This window comes from Panthera leo, chromosome F3 (genome assembly GCF_018350215.1).
Source record: "Panthera leo isolate Ple1 chromosome F3, P.leo_Ple1_pat1.1, whole genome shotgun sequence".
NCBI lineage: Eukaryota > Metazoa > Chordata > Mammalia > Carnivora > Felidae > Panthera > Panthera leo.
In genome coordinates this window covers 64,165,558-64,178,445 of record NC_056696.1, presented here as the reverse complement: position 1 = coordinate 64,178,445, position 12,888 = coordinate 64,165,558, and positions in this window count along the sequence as shown.

The following is a 12,888-nucleotide window of genomic DNA, read 5'->3' as shown; positions in this document are numbered from 1 at the left end:
TGCCCATCTAGGGCCCTTTGGGGACCCAAACAGCAAGCCACAGTCCCTAATACAGCTTATTTGTAACTATTTTTGAACTGGAGACGTTTCCAATTCAACAGAGAGGGCACCGATAAAAACATGGCTCGTCTCCATCTGCGAACTCCTCTGATGAAAGGAATTACCCTCCCCCAAAAGATCAGCTTGGGGAAAGTGAGTCAGCTCAATACCTTAAACTACGGACGACACCCCATTCACTTGATCACATTGGAGCCCTGTGAGGTGAGAAGGACAGGCAGTATTGCCTGCATTTTATACTTGAGATTTTGAGTCAGAATAAGGTCATGGTTCAGCTCTCCTCCACCCCAGTCTTCTGCTCCTTCCCCAGTATGGGCTACAGGAAATCTGCGGACTAGAGAAGAGACGATGAGACGGGAGTAGAATGAGGGAACTTGAGGTGGACTTAGCTAGGGAAGATTTTAAACAGAACCATAAACAAAGTGCGTGGGAGGAGGAGGCAGAGTCACAAGGGCAGAGAAAGAGAAAAAGAAGGAAGCGAAAGAAACCACACGTGGGTGGGCTTTGCTCAGACCTGGACTCTCCAGAGAGTCTTCAAAAGAGCTACTGTTCCGTGTTTCTGTGTTTCTCGGAAGCATTTGAAGCTAACCCTGGGGGGGATAACAAGATTTATTCCCAACCTCCCTAGTTCCGGTAGGAGGCAGCACAACACTGCAGGTGTCCGCGTAGGCTCCAACTTGGGCACATCCCAAGGAGACTAGGAGAGCAGGGGACCCAGGACAATATCCTCACCTAAGAGGTGAGCAGAAGAAAAGGACCCTAAAGACGAAAATGAGAAGGATCCACCATGGACAGAGGGAAGTCTAGGAGAAAGTGATGTTTCAAAAACTCTATCCGGATTAGCAGAAACTGTACTCATTGTATTTAATAATTGTGTGCTCACTAGTGACCTTAATCTTGGTGAGAGCCATTTTGGGGAGCAGAGACCAGATTCTCCTCTCCTCTTCTCCTTTCTCCTTTTTCCTTCTATCTATCAGATATTCCTTTTTTTTAAAGATTTTTTTAAATTTTTTAAATTTTTTTAAATTTTATTTTATTTTGGAAAGAAAGAGAGAGCAGGGAAAAGGGACAGAGGAAGAGAGAGAGACAATCTTAAGCAGACTCCAAGACCAATGACCCTGGGATCACAACCCAAGCTGAAATCAAGAGTCAGATGCTCAATCAAATGAGCCACCCAGTCACCCCTATTAGATATCTCTTGGGCTACATATGAAGTTGTACAAATGAAAGCTATACATCTGTCTGCTCTCTTTAAATTTTTTTTTCTAATGTTTATTTATTTTTGAGACAGAGAGAGACAGAGCATGAATGGGGGAGGGTCAGAGAGAGAGGGAGACACAGAATCTGAAACAGGTTCCAGGCTCTGAGCTGTCCGCACAGAGCCCAACACGGGGCTCGAACTCACGGACCACGAGATCATGACCTGAGCTGAAGTCGGACGCCTAGCCGGCTGAGCCACCCAGGCGCCCCTACACCTGCCTGCTCTTAAGCAGCTCACAGTCTCATGTGTAAATATGGTTTTGAAATGGAGAATAATGGGACCACATGGATGGACCACCCAACACAAACTGTGTGATCGGGGGAAGCTGCTGGGAGACAGACAATAGGTGTGACTCCTTTGAAGAGCAAGGGAGTGTGTTACATAAGGAAGACGAATATGATAACATCTGCGAAGGCAGAGAACGTGGCTAGATTGGGAAACTGAGGATATGTTGTGTGACTGAAACAAACAAAAAAAAAGGAAACCAGGTCCAGATCAATAAGGCTTTTGTGTGTGTGGTCAGGAGTTTGGGTTTTATCCCGACCCCTTTCAAGGAGAAGTAAGTAAAGGATTTTGGGCTGATGGATGATGTGCTTCATTCCACGGATTAGAAAGAACGCTGATGAAGAGGAGGATGAGATTAGAAGTAAGGAGATGTTAGAAGATTCCAGCTACACAATAATGAAGGACTCGGCAGCAGCAGCAGCAGTAGAGTGGGTGATGGGAAGAAGTCAGAATCAGCAGAAGTCCATACCTGGTTTTTTAGCGGGAGAAGGAGGAGGGAAAGGGAAAAGAAAGAGCCGATTGTCGGCTTGGGGGACTAAATTGGTGGGTGGGACATGAAAGATAAGTTCAGTTTGGGATATGTTGTGATTAAGATGTCTGAAACAGAGTCGAATATGTGTACCTGGGGCTCAAGAGAGAGATCTGAGCTACCTCCCAGAAATGTGAATAGTCAGCACACAAATTGTGGTGGAAAATCCTATCATGTACAAGAAGGATCTCTCTTGGGAGGAATACGTAAAGTGAAAAGGAGATTGAGCAGGGAATCCCCCATGTCTTAGTCCATCCAGGCTCTACTGTAACAAAAATACCAAAGCCTGGGAGACTTGCACAACAAATATCTACTTCTCATACCCTGGAGGCTGGGAAGTCCAAGATCAAGGCACCAACAGATTCAGTATCTGGGAGGGCCCACTTACTAGTTCATAAATGGCCATCTTCTCATTGTGTCCTCGTGTGGTAGAAGGAAGGACGGAGCTGAAAGGACGGAGCTCTCTGGGGCCTCTTTTAAAAGACACTAACCTGGGGTCTTTTGTGGTTCCATACAGATTTCAGGATTGTTTCTTCTAGCTTTAAGAAGAATGCGAGTGCAATTTTGATTGGGATTGCATTGAACGTGTAGATTGCTTTCGGTAGCATTGACATTTTAACAATATTTATTCTTCTAGTCCATGAGCGTGGAATGTTTTTCCATTTCTTTGTGTCTTCTTCAATTCCCTTCGTAAGTTTTCTATAGTTTTCAGCCTACAGATCTTTCACATCTTTGGTTACGTTTATTCCTAAGTATTTTGTGGTTCTTGGTGTAATTATAAACGGGATCGATTCCTTGATTTCTCTTTCTGTTGCTTCATTATTGGTGTATAGAAATGCAACTGATTTCTGTACATTGATTTTGTATCCTGGGACTTTGCTGAATTCATATATCAGTTCCGGCAGCTTTTTGGTGGAGTCTTCCGGGTTTTCCATGTAGAGTATCATGTTGACAAAGCAGGAAAGAGTATCCAATGGAAATAAGTCTCTTTAGCAAGTGGTTTTGGGAGACCTGGACAGCAACATGCAGAAGAATGAAACTAGACCACTTTCTTACACCAGACACAAAAATAAACTCAAAATGGACAAAAGACCTAAATACGAGACAGGAAACCATCAAAACCCTAGAGGAGAAAACAGGCAACAACCTCTTTGACCTCAGCCACAGCCATTTCTTGCTCGACATGTCTCCAAATGCAAGGGAATTAAAAGCAAAAATAAACTATGGGGACCTCATCAAGATAAAAAGCTGCTGCACTGCAAAGGAAACAATCAACAAAACTAAAAGGCAACCAACGCAATGGGAAAAGATATTTGCAAATGGCATATCGGATAGAGGGTTAGTATCCAAAATCTATAAAGAACTTACTAAACTCAACACCCAAAAAACAAATAATCCAGTGAATAAATAGAAGACATGAATAGACACTTCTCCAAAGAAGACATCCAGATGGCTAACGGACACATGAAAAAATGCTCAACATCACTCCTCATCAGGGAAATACAAATCAAAACTACTTCGAGGTACCACCTCAAACCGGTCACAGTAACTAAAATTAACAACTCAGGACAACAGATGTTGACAAGGATGTGGAGAAACGAGAACCCTCTTGCACTGTTGGTGGGAATGCAAACTGGGGCAGCCGCTCTGGAAAACTGTGGAGTTTCCTCAAAAAATTCAAAATAGAACTACCCTTCGACCCAGCAATAGGAATTTATCCTGCTAGGAATTTACCCAAGGGATACAGGAGTGCTGATGCATAGGGGCACTCGTACCCCAATGTTTATAGCAGCGCTTCCAACAATAGCCAAATTATGGAAAGAGCCCAAATGTCCATCAACTGACGAATGGATAAAGAACATGTGGTTTACATATACAATGGAATACTACTTGGCAATGAGAAAGAATGAAGTCCTGCCATTTGCAGCAACATGGATGGAACTGGAGAGTGTTATGCTAAGTGAAAGAAGTCAGTCAGAGAAAGACAGATATCATATGTTTTCACTCATATGTGGAACCTGAGAAACTTAACAGAAGACCATAGGGAAAAGGGAAGGGGAAAAAAATAGTTACAAACAGAGAGGGAGGGAGGCAAACCATAAGAGACTCTTAAATACAGAGAACAAACTGAGGGTGGATGGGATGGAGGGGAAATGGGGGATGGGCATTGAGGAGGGCACCTGTTGGGATGAGCAATGGGTGTTGTACATAAGCAATGAATCACAGGAATCTACCCCCAAAACCAAGAGCACACCGTACACACTGTATGTTAGCCAATTTCACAATAAATTATATTTAAAAAAAAAAACACCACTAATCCCATTCATGAGGATTCATGACCTAATCACCTCCCAAAAGCTCCACATCCGAATACCATCACTTTAGGGATCAGGTTTCAGCATATGAATTGGGTGGGGAGGGACCACAAACATTCAGTCTACAGCACCCTGGTAATACCAGGTGCTATATTTAAGGAATGGTAAAGAAAAAGGCAAAGACAAAGGAGACTGAAAAAGATCCGCTAGAAAACTGGGAAGAAGGTGCTCCTGGGGGGCTCAGTCCGTTAAGCATCCAACTTCAGCTCAGGTCATGATCCCACCATTCATGAGTTTGAGCCCCGCATCGGGCTCTGTGCTGACAGCTTAGAGCCTGGAGTCTGCTTCGGATTCTGTGTCTCCCTCTGTCTCTGCCTCTCTAACCGCCCCCCCCCCAAATAAATATTTTTTAAAAAAGAAAACTGGGAAGAATACTAGAGCATAGGAAGTTCACAGGAAACGAGAGAATTTGAAGAATTGAGACATTCACAACATCAAATGCTGCAGAAATGAAATGTAATAAGGTTACAGAGATGTGTCTATTGCAAAGTATACCAACAGATAATTTACAGGATGAAAATAAGAAAATGCCCAATACACATGAAAAGTGCGCATTTCCTCCTGGGAATCAGGGAAATGGAAATTAAACAAATAATGATAATATTAACTATCAAATTAGAAAAAAAAATTGTTCGATTCCAGTGATGAAAAAAATTAGAGGAAACCAGACACATACCCTGTTTATGGAAATATAAATTATGCAAGCTTTGTGGAGGGAAATTTGGTGTCACCTGTCAAATTTTTCACTATATAATACCCTTCGTACTTTGTTCTACTTGTAATAATCTATATAGAAACATAATGGCACAATTGCACGAGGATAAATGAGACATAAAACAGTGTTCGTGCGGATAAATGAAACATAAAACAATGTTCGTTACAAAAGAATTTATAATAAAAGAAGTTGGAAATAACTTACAAATACCAACCAAAAGGAGACTGCATGAAAAATTCCAACATGAACACATCCATGGGACAATATGGAGTCATGATACAGAATGAGACAGAACAGAATGTTTTCATCTAAAAGGAGTGTCTCTGATATATTGTTGAGGAAAAAAATTATAAGCAAATACATATGATACACTCCTGTTTTGTCACAATCTGTTCACGTGGAGAGCGTTGTGTATAATATAGCTCATAGGAATACAAAATGATTTGAAATAATTTACATAAAACTGAAAACTAGTGTCTGTCTCCCGCTAGGGTGGGAAGCTTGAGTAGTTTTTACCCTTTATGATTTGATTTTTTACAATAAACATTCTCATTCTCCATTCCTAGTCTCATCTGTTCCTTCGTATTCAAAAGGAATAAGGCCTCCATCGGATTTAATAAGTCACCAATTTCAAATGAATCCTGGGAGAAAATCTCAGTTTGCATTGAGTAGAGAAACAAATGAGAACGCGAAGAGGTAAGTGCATAAAGTCTAAACGTCACAACAATATTGGTTTTTTAAACAACGGTGAACAGTGTGAAGGGAAAGGAAAGCAGTTTTCAGACTGGCCAAAGCCTGTCATCCACCGCCCATCCCGACCCCACATTTATGTCCTCTGACCCCCCCTCTGACCCCCCAAGAGCAAAGTTCATGGTGAGAGAACCAAGAAAGACCACAGAGAAGGACCACAGTGTGTCTGCTAACACCCTTCCTGCAAAGCCAGAAACCAAGCCAGAAAGGCTCCTGCAAAGAAAGACATATCCTTTAGTATATAATAAACCAGTCAACAGAAGTGTTTCTGAGTTCTGGGAGTTGTTCTAGCAAATAATCGAATCCAGGGACACGGGTCATTAGAACCTCCAATTTCTAGCCTCGCTGGACAGAAGTTGTGGGTCACCTGGGGACCTACTACTCGGACTTGGTGTCTGAAGTCGGGGGCATTCTCATGGGGCTGAGGTTTTTTAACCTATGGAGCCTGCACTAACCTGTAGGGCCCCCAGCCCCACAACACGTCTCCCAGAGTGCTTTGTAAATCTGTTTTACTTTGCACAGCTACGAAGCAACTGACAAATGGTGACCTTCTGCCAAGTTCTCTTTCTTCTTTGTAGAAAATCTACATGATACGAATATAATGTCAGAATTTGCAATTGGTGGCCCAAGCCCTGTGAAAACAGGGACGAGGTATAGCAGACATCTGCACGTTTGACACCCCACACACCCCTCAGCCACCCACTAACCTCCCCCATCTGTCCCCACCCAATCCTGGCACACCTCTGTTAGCAGAGGGCAGCAAAGAGTCACGGAATCTGAGATGAGTTTTAGTTAGAGGGACTGTGGCTTGCCTGAAGGGGGCAGGTGAGGTGCCTTCTCTGTAGTGGGGGGGGGGGGGGGTGTTGGAACACCGACACTGAAGGCAGAAGGCACCTGGAGAGACAATCCAGGCATGCGGTTCGTCAGGATTCCTCTCATGAAGTCTGGAACTCGGACTTCATCTAATTGTGCCTGGCTCTCTATAAGTGATTAGAAGCTGTTTTAAACGAGCCGATTAAAAAGATAGCTAATGTTTATTGAGGACTCACTATGAGGTAGTCTTTATGCCGTGTCAATACAGATGATCTCATTTAATACTCACAATCTTGTGGACTAAGGACTACGGTTATCCCCATTTCCCAGGCGAGGAAACTGAGGCATAGAACATCAGTCACCTTGCTCAAGGCCAAACAAGGAGGGAGGGACAGAACTAGGACTCAAGTGTGGGCCACGTGGCTGGAACATCTGTCTGCTTAGCCACTCTCTGGGCAACACTGCCAGCGCGAGAGAGGGAGAGACATCAGTCATGCTGAGCCAGGCAAGCGGGACAGCTCTGGTGTGAATGACAAGGAATATGGACCATCTGTGGGCACACGGATGGACAGCAAGCGTATTGGACATTTCTTACCTCGCCTCCTCCCCCATGTCCCATCCTGTCAAAGGGGTTGAATGGAGAAATGTCAGAGAAAGCTTGTAATGGTTTTCTCCTCCAACCAAACAGGAAAGATGGTACATGAAAGCAGGGGAAACAGAGGTTAGACCCAGAGAAGACCCGAGTTCTGAGACACCAGAGTGAAGACCAGCGGGGGGGGGGGGGGGGGGGGGGGGGGGGGAGGGGTGGCGGGACCGGCCCCTGCCTAAAGAGACTACTTTCCAGTCTTTGGGGATTGAGTGAGTTTCCACCGGCTCAGGCACCAGACCGGGGTTAGCACAGCTCCTCTGCTCTCCTTTCTCAGGTTCTGCTTTTCACGTTTCGGAAGTTCTGAACTGCCCGGGGACCCGTCTGAGCTCTAGATATCTGGATAATTCCACACGCCGTGAAACCTTTAGGATCCCTGTGTAGGACAGCTGTCATGAGGCCATGCCCTCCCACTGCCACCCCGCAAGCCTTGTAGTCACCGTGTTATCGCCCTTTAGAGTTACAAAGTTCTTTCACGCCCACTGCAGTTCTGCCCCCACCACAACCCATGAGGTAGGTATGAGGAGGCAGTATTATTTTACTTCCACGGTTGAAGAAACAATGAATCATAGGAGCAAGGTGACACATGCTGCCAGACCCCGCATTAGGACTACCCTGCGCTTGGACTTGACCCATCGCAGTCCTTGCCCTCGGCATGGTAGTTATTGTCTTGTGTGTGTATTTCCCCCAACAGAGCTCGGTTTCTGTGACGGCAGACCCATTTCTCTCGACGGTATTTCCAACCCTTGACCCAGCGGGTGATAGAAGTTGCGTCAAGGACAGATGAGGAGCACCAGCCAGGGGTGTGGGCTTCGAGAGGGTCCCCTGCCATACCTGGTAATTGAGGTAGATCATTGGGTGTTCGATGTCAGCGTGTGGGAATCTGCTCACATCTGGGCACACACGCGCGCGCACACACACACACACACACACACAAAAGCCTTCCTTTCTAGAGCCTCCTTCCCCAAAGGACATGCAGCGCGATCGGTGAAACTGATACAGGTTAAGCGGCATAGAAACCAGAATGCACGAAAGACACGTGAGATCTGGTAATGATTCTCTCTCACCTTTGGCCGCTTAAGGTGACTCTTGGAAACTGGAGACAGTTTCAGGAAAGCGTAGTCACAGTTTGAAACTTCGCTGATACCACCGGACGCGGCAATTACCGGAGTCCAGACTTGTGAGCCGTCAGGAAGGGAGCCGGGGCCCAGAGAAGAAAGGAATATGCTCCCAGCTTCCAGCACTGGGCTTGGCAATTTCAGCGTGGCTCTGCCACCAGGGGTATAGACGCTACGGCTGGGTTGCAGGGAAGCCGCGGGCCAGTGAGAAAGTAATGTATTCTCATTAGACCGCAGCCGGTTTCTATGAAGTCTCCGAGTATCAGGCTATTAAATACGTGCATTCCCGGGGGCTTTTGAACACTAATTTCACTATTTTACAGTGAGTTGGAAAACGCATGCTATTGAAGATGTCCAAAAATCCTGTGAAATTGTGGTGAAAGTGTATCAGTGAGAAAGCTCTCAAAATGCTCCCGTGTAGTTTTTAGCTCGGAAGCTGGAGGTCTCTGTTCCACGTTTTAATGCCACGCCGAGTAATTTCACACAGAAAACCATTAAATGATAATTGGGTGCCAAATCACATCATAGGAAAAGTTCCGCAGTGTTTGCTGCATGGTCACTTTGCATAAACATAGTCTCATCACCGGTGTTTTGAAAAAGAAATAATCTTGAAAGAGACGTTTCTAAAATGACATGAGCTGTAACAGTACTGTCAGGGTTTAAGGCAACAACCATTTCTCGCTTTGAGACGACACAGATTTCCCCCTGGAAAGATACAAGCATTATTTTCTCTCATCCCCTAGAGGCTTCCCCCACCTTCCGCTCTGCCGCGATAGAGTTCTGAGTCCCTGAAAAATCTCATCCCTGGGTGGTTCATGCAGTTAAGCGTCAGACTCTTGATTTTGGCTCAGGTCATGATCTCACGGTTCGTGAGCTCGAGCCCCAAGCTGGACTCTGTGCTGACAGCGTGGAGCCTCCTTGGGATTCTCTCTCTCCCTCTCTGTCCGTCCCTCCCTCCCTCCCTCCCTCTTTCTCAAAATAGATACACTTTTAAGAAGAAAAACTGTTTCTAATTTAAAAAAAGAAAGTAAAAGATCAGGGAGTGATAGTTTATCAAGGGGACAAGGAAACCCCCTCTAATAAGTAATACTGAGTAAATCTGAAGGAAGGGAAAGCCACGTGGATATCGGAGGGAAGAGCTTTCCTCTAGTGCAAAAGCCTTGGGGTGTGCCTGGGGCATTCAGGAACAGTGAGGTGGTTAGCGTGAAGGGCGTGGAACAGGCTGGGGGAAAGAATTAGGAGATGACATCAGAAAGGTGACTAAGAGCCATCATGTAGGGTCAGAAGCCTTGAAAAGTACTTTGCATTTTACCCTAAGTGATCTGGTAAGCAGGAAGATAGCATGATTCAGGGTACGTGTTAAACGTATCACTCTAGGGGCACCTGGGCGGCTCAGTCAGTTAAGCTTGATTTCAGCTCAGGTCATGATCTCACAGTCGTGAAATCAAGTCATGAGATCAAGCCCTGAGTTGGTTCTGAGTTGGGCATGGAGCCTGATTAAGATTCTCTCTCTTTCTGTCTCTCTCTCTCTCTCTCTCTCTCACACACTACCCCCTGCCCCTCCCACACTCATGCACATGCTCACGAGGTCTCTCTCTCTCTCTCTCTCTCTCAAAAAGAAAAAAAAAATGATCATTCTAGTGACCTGTGAAGAATAAGTTCCAGGAGACCAAGGTAGAAGCAAGGATATTAGTTAAATAGCCTTTGCAATAATGTAAGCAAGAGACGGCGGTGGTGATGGTTGGTAAGACTGATAAGAAGCAGTCTGTTTCTGAGCATATTCCAAAGTAACGACAATAGAATTTGCTGATGAATGGATATGAGATATGAGAAAGTGGAGTCGAGGATAATTGTAATTTTCTGGCGTGAAAACCTTAATGACTAGAGCTATAATTTACTGAAATGAAGAAAACAAGTGGAGGGGGAGGAAAAAGGGAGGGAAGCAAGAGTTTGATTTGGTACAGGGGGAGGTTGGGATGCCTCGTACATTCAAATGGAGATCCAGTGTAGGATACACAAGCCTGGAATTCAGGAAAGAGGTCAGAGCTGAAAACAAAATTGGGTATTTCAAACCAAGAGACTGAGTGAACTTGACTAAGGAATTGGGGTAAATAAAGAAATGAGGGGCACCTGGGTGGCTTGGTCGGTTAAGCGTCCGACTTCGGCTCAGGTCATGATCTCACAGTCCGTGAGTTCGAGCCCCGCGTCGGGCTCTGTGCTGACGGCTCAGAGCCTGGAGCCTGCTTCCGATTCTGTGTCTCCCTCTCTCTCTGACCCTCCCCCATTCATGCTCTGTCTCTCTCTGTCTCAAAAATAAATAAACGTTAAAAAATTTAAAAAAAAAAAAAAAAAAAAAAAAGAAATGAGTGAGTCTAAGGACTAAAGCCGGAGACTTTTCAATATTCATAGACGGGGGAAATTTGCATCATTAAACAAAGGAAAATGAGAAGGCTTGGGTAGGAGACAACCAAGAAAGAATGGGGTCTCATGGGCCAATTTAAAAAGAGAAAATGGGGGCGCCTGGGTGGCGCAGTCGGTTAAGCGGCCGACTTCAGCCAGGTCACGATCTCGCGGTCCGTGAGTTCGAGCCCCGCGTCAGGCTCTGGGCTGATGGCTCGGAGCCTGGAGCCTGTTTCCGATTCTGTGTCTCCCTCTCTCTCTGCCCCTCCCCCGTTCATGCTCTGTCTCTCTCTGTCCCAAAAATAAATAAAAAAAAAAAAAAAAACAAAAAACAAAAAACTTCCTTTTAAAAAAATAAAATAAAAAAAATAAAAAGAGAAAATGATTAAATGACACATGCTGTTAATATGTGTTATGTTACAAAAGCAGTTTTTTTCTGTTTCAGCACAGCCCAAAGATTGTTTTAGTTTCTCTCTCCACATGTGGCTTGATGGGGTGCCCCAGGATTTTTCACTGATGTCATTCTGCCCAATTCTGCTGCTTCTCGTATCAAAATAGTTTCTTTTCCTACCTTCCCATAAACTTTGGCTTGGTCAGCTCTAGGACAAGGAAAGCCATGGTGGGAATCACTAAAGTGAAATTAAATGAGAATGAGGCATCTGCTTCAAAACCATGGCTGGACGGATTTCAGTGAAACACCTCCTTTCCAACCTCATTTTTTTTTTGCCAAGAATGTCAGCATTCGAAATCACAGTATTTCAAAGCTGCTGTCTCTGCCATTTCCACATTTGTGGAAGTATGTTTACAAATGGGTGATACCTCATAATGGAAAACTCACTGGCTTGAAGCCAAAATATTTGTGTTGTATTCTGACTCTGTTAATAAAATTCTGTGTAACATTGGGTGAAATACCCTTCTATCTCTTCATCAAACTAGATCAAGATAAGTAAACAGGTGTCAACCTGTAAGCCAAGTGAGAAAAATTACCTGTGTAAAATTATGCCTGTCTGCTGGCGTCGTTGTTTACTCTCTTATCAGTTCTCCTAGTTCGTCTGCAGATTCTTTTGGATTCCCTATATCAGCAGTGATGTGATCAGAAAAGAGTGGTAATTTTTCTCTCTTGTTTTAAACCACATACAGCTTATTTATTTTTCTTGTCTCATTGCTCAGGCTAAGACACTAGTTCATTAACGAATAGTATTGGCCTATTCTCACATTCCTGGAATAAGTGATATTTAATCATGACATATTTTCGACACGCCACTAGATTTGATTCGTTAATGTTTCATTTAGGATCTTTGCAACTATGTTAAAAGGGACGCAGGTCTATAATTTTCTTATCCTGTCTTTTCATAAATTTGGTATCAAGGTTCCTTTTAGATGTATGTTTATCTTAGTTTTCAACAAGGCTATAGACTTTAGAAGATTTGAAAATGTTTCTTCTATCATTACCGTGTTTTGCAAGTCAGATAAGAAAAGTTATCCATGGGGCGCCTGGGTGGCTCAGTCGGTTAAGCGTCCGACTTCGACTCAGGTCACGATCTCGCGGTCTGTGAGTTCGAGCCCCACATCTGGCCCTGGGCTGATGGCTCGGAGCCTGCTTCCGATTCTGTGTCTCCCTCTCTCTCTGCCCCTCCCCCGTTCATGCTCTGTCTCTGTCTCAAAAATGAATAAACGTTAAAAAAAATTTTTTTAAAAAAGAAAAGAAAAGTTATCCACGTTGAATTCATTTCACAAATTAACAAAGTCCTTTTACAAGATTTCACCATGATTTCATTGGAGTCAGAAGAGAGAAAGGATATAAAAACACATGATCGTGTTCCTCGTTCCAGAAAAGATGAGGTAGACACATTTCTCTTTATTTTCCCCACTAAGTACAGATAAAAATACTGGACATTATATATAAAACACAACCACAAAATAATTCTAAAAGCTGGAG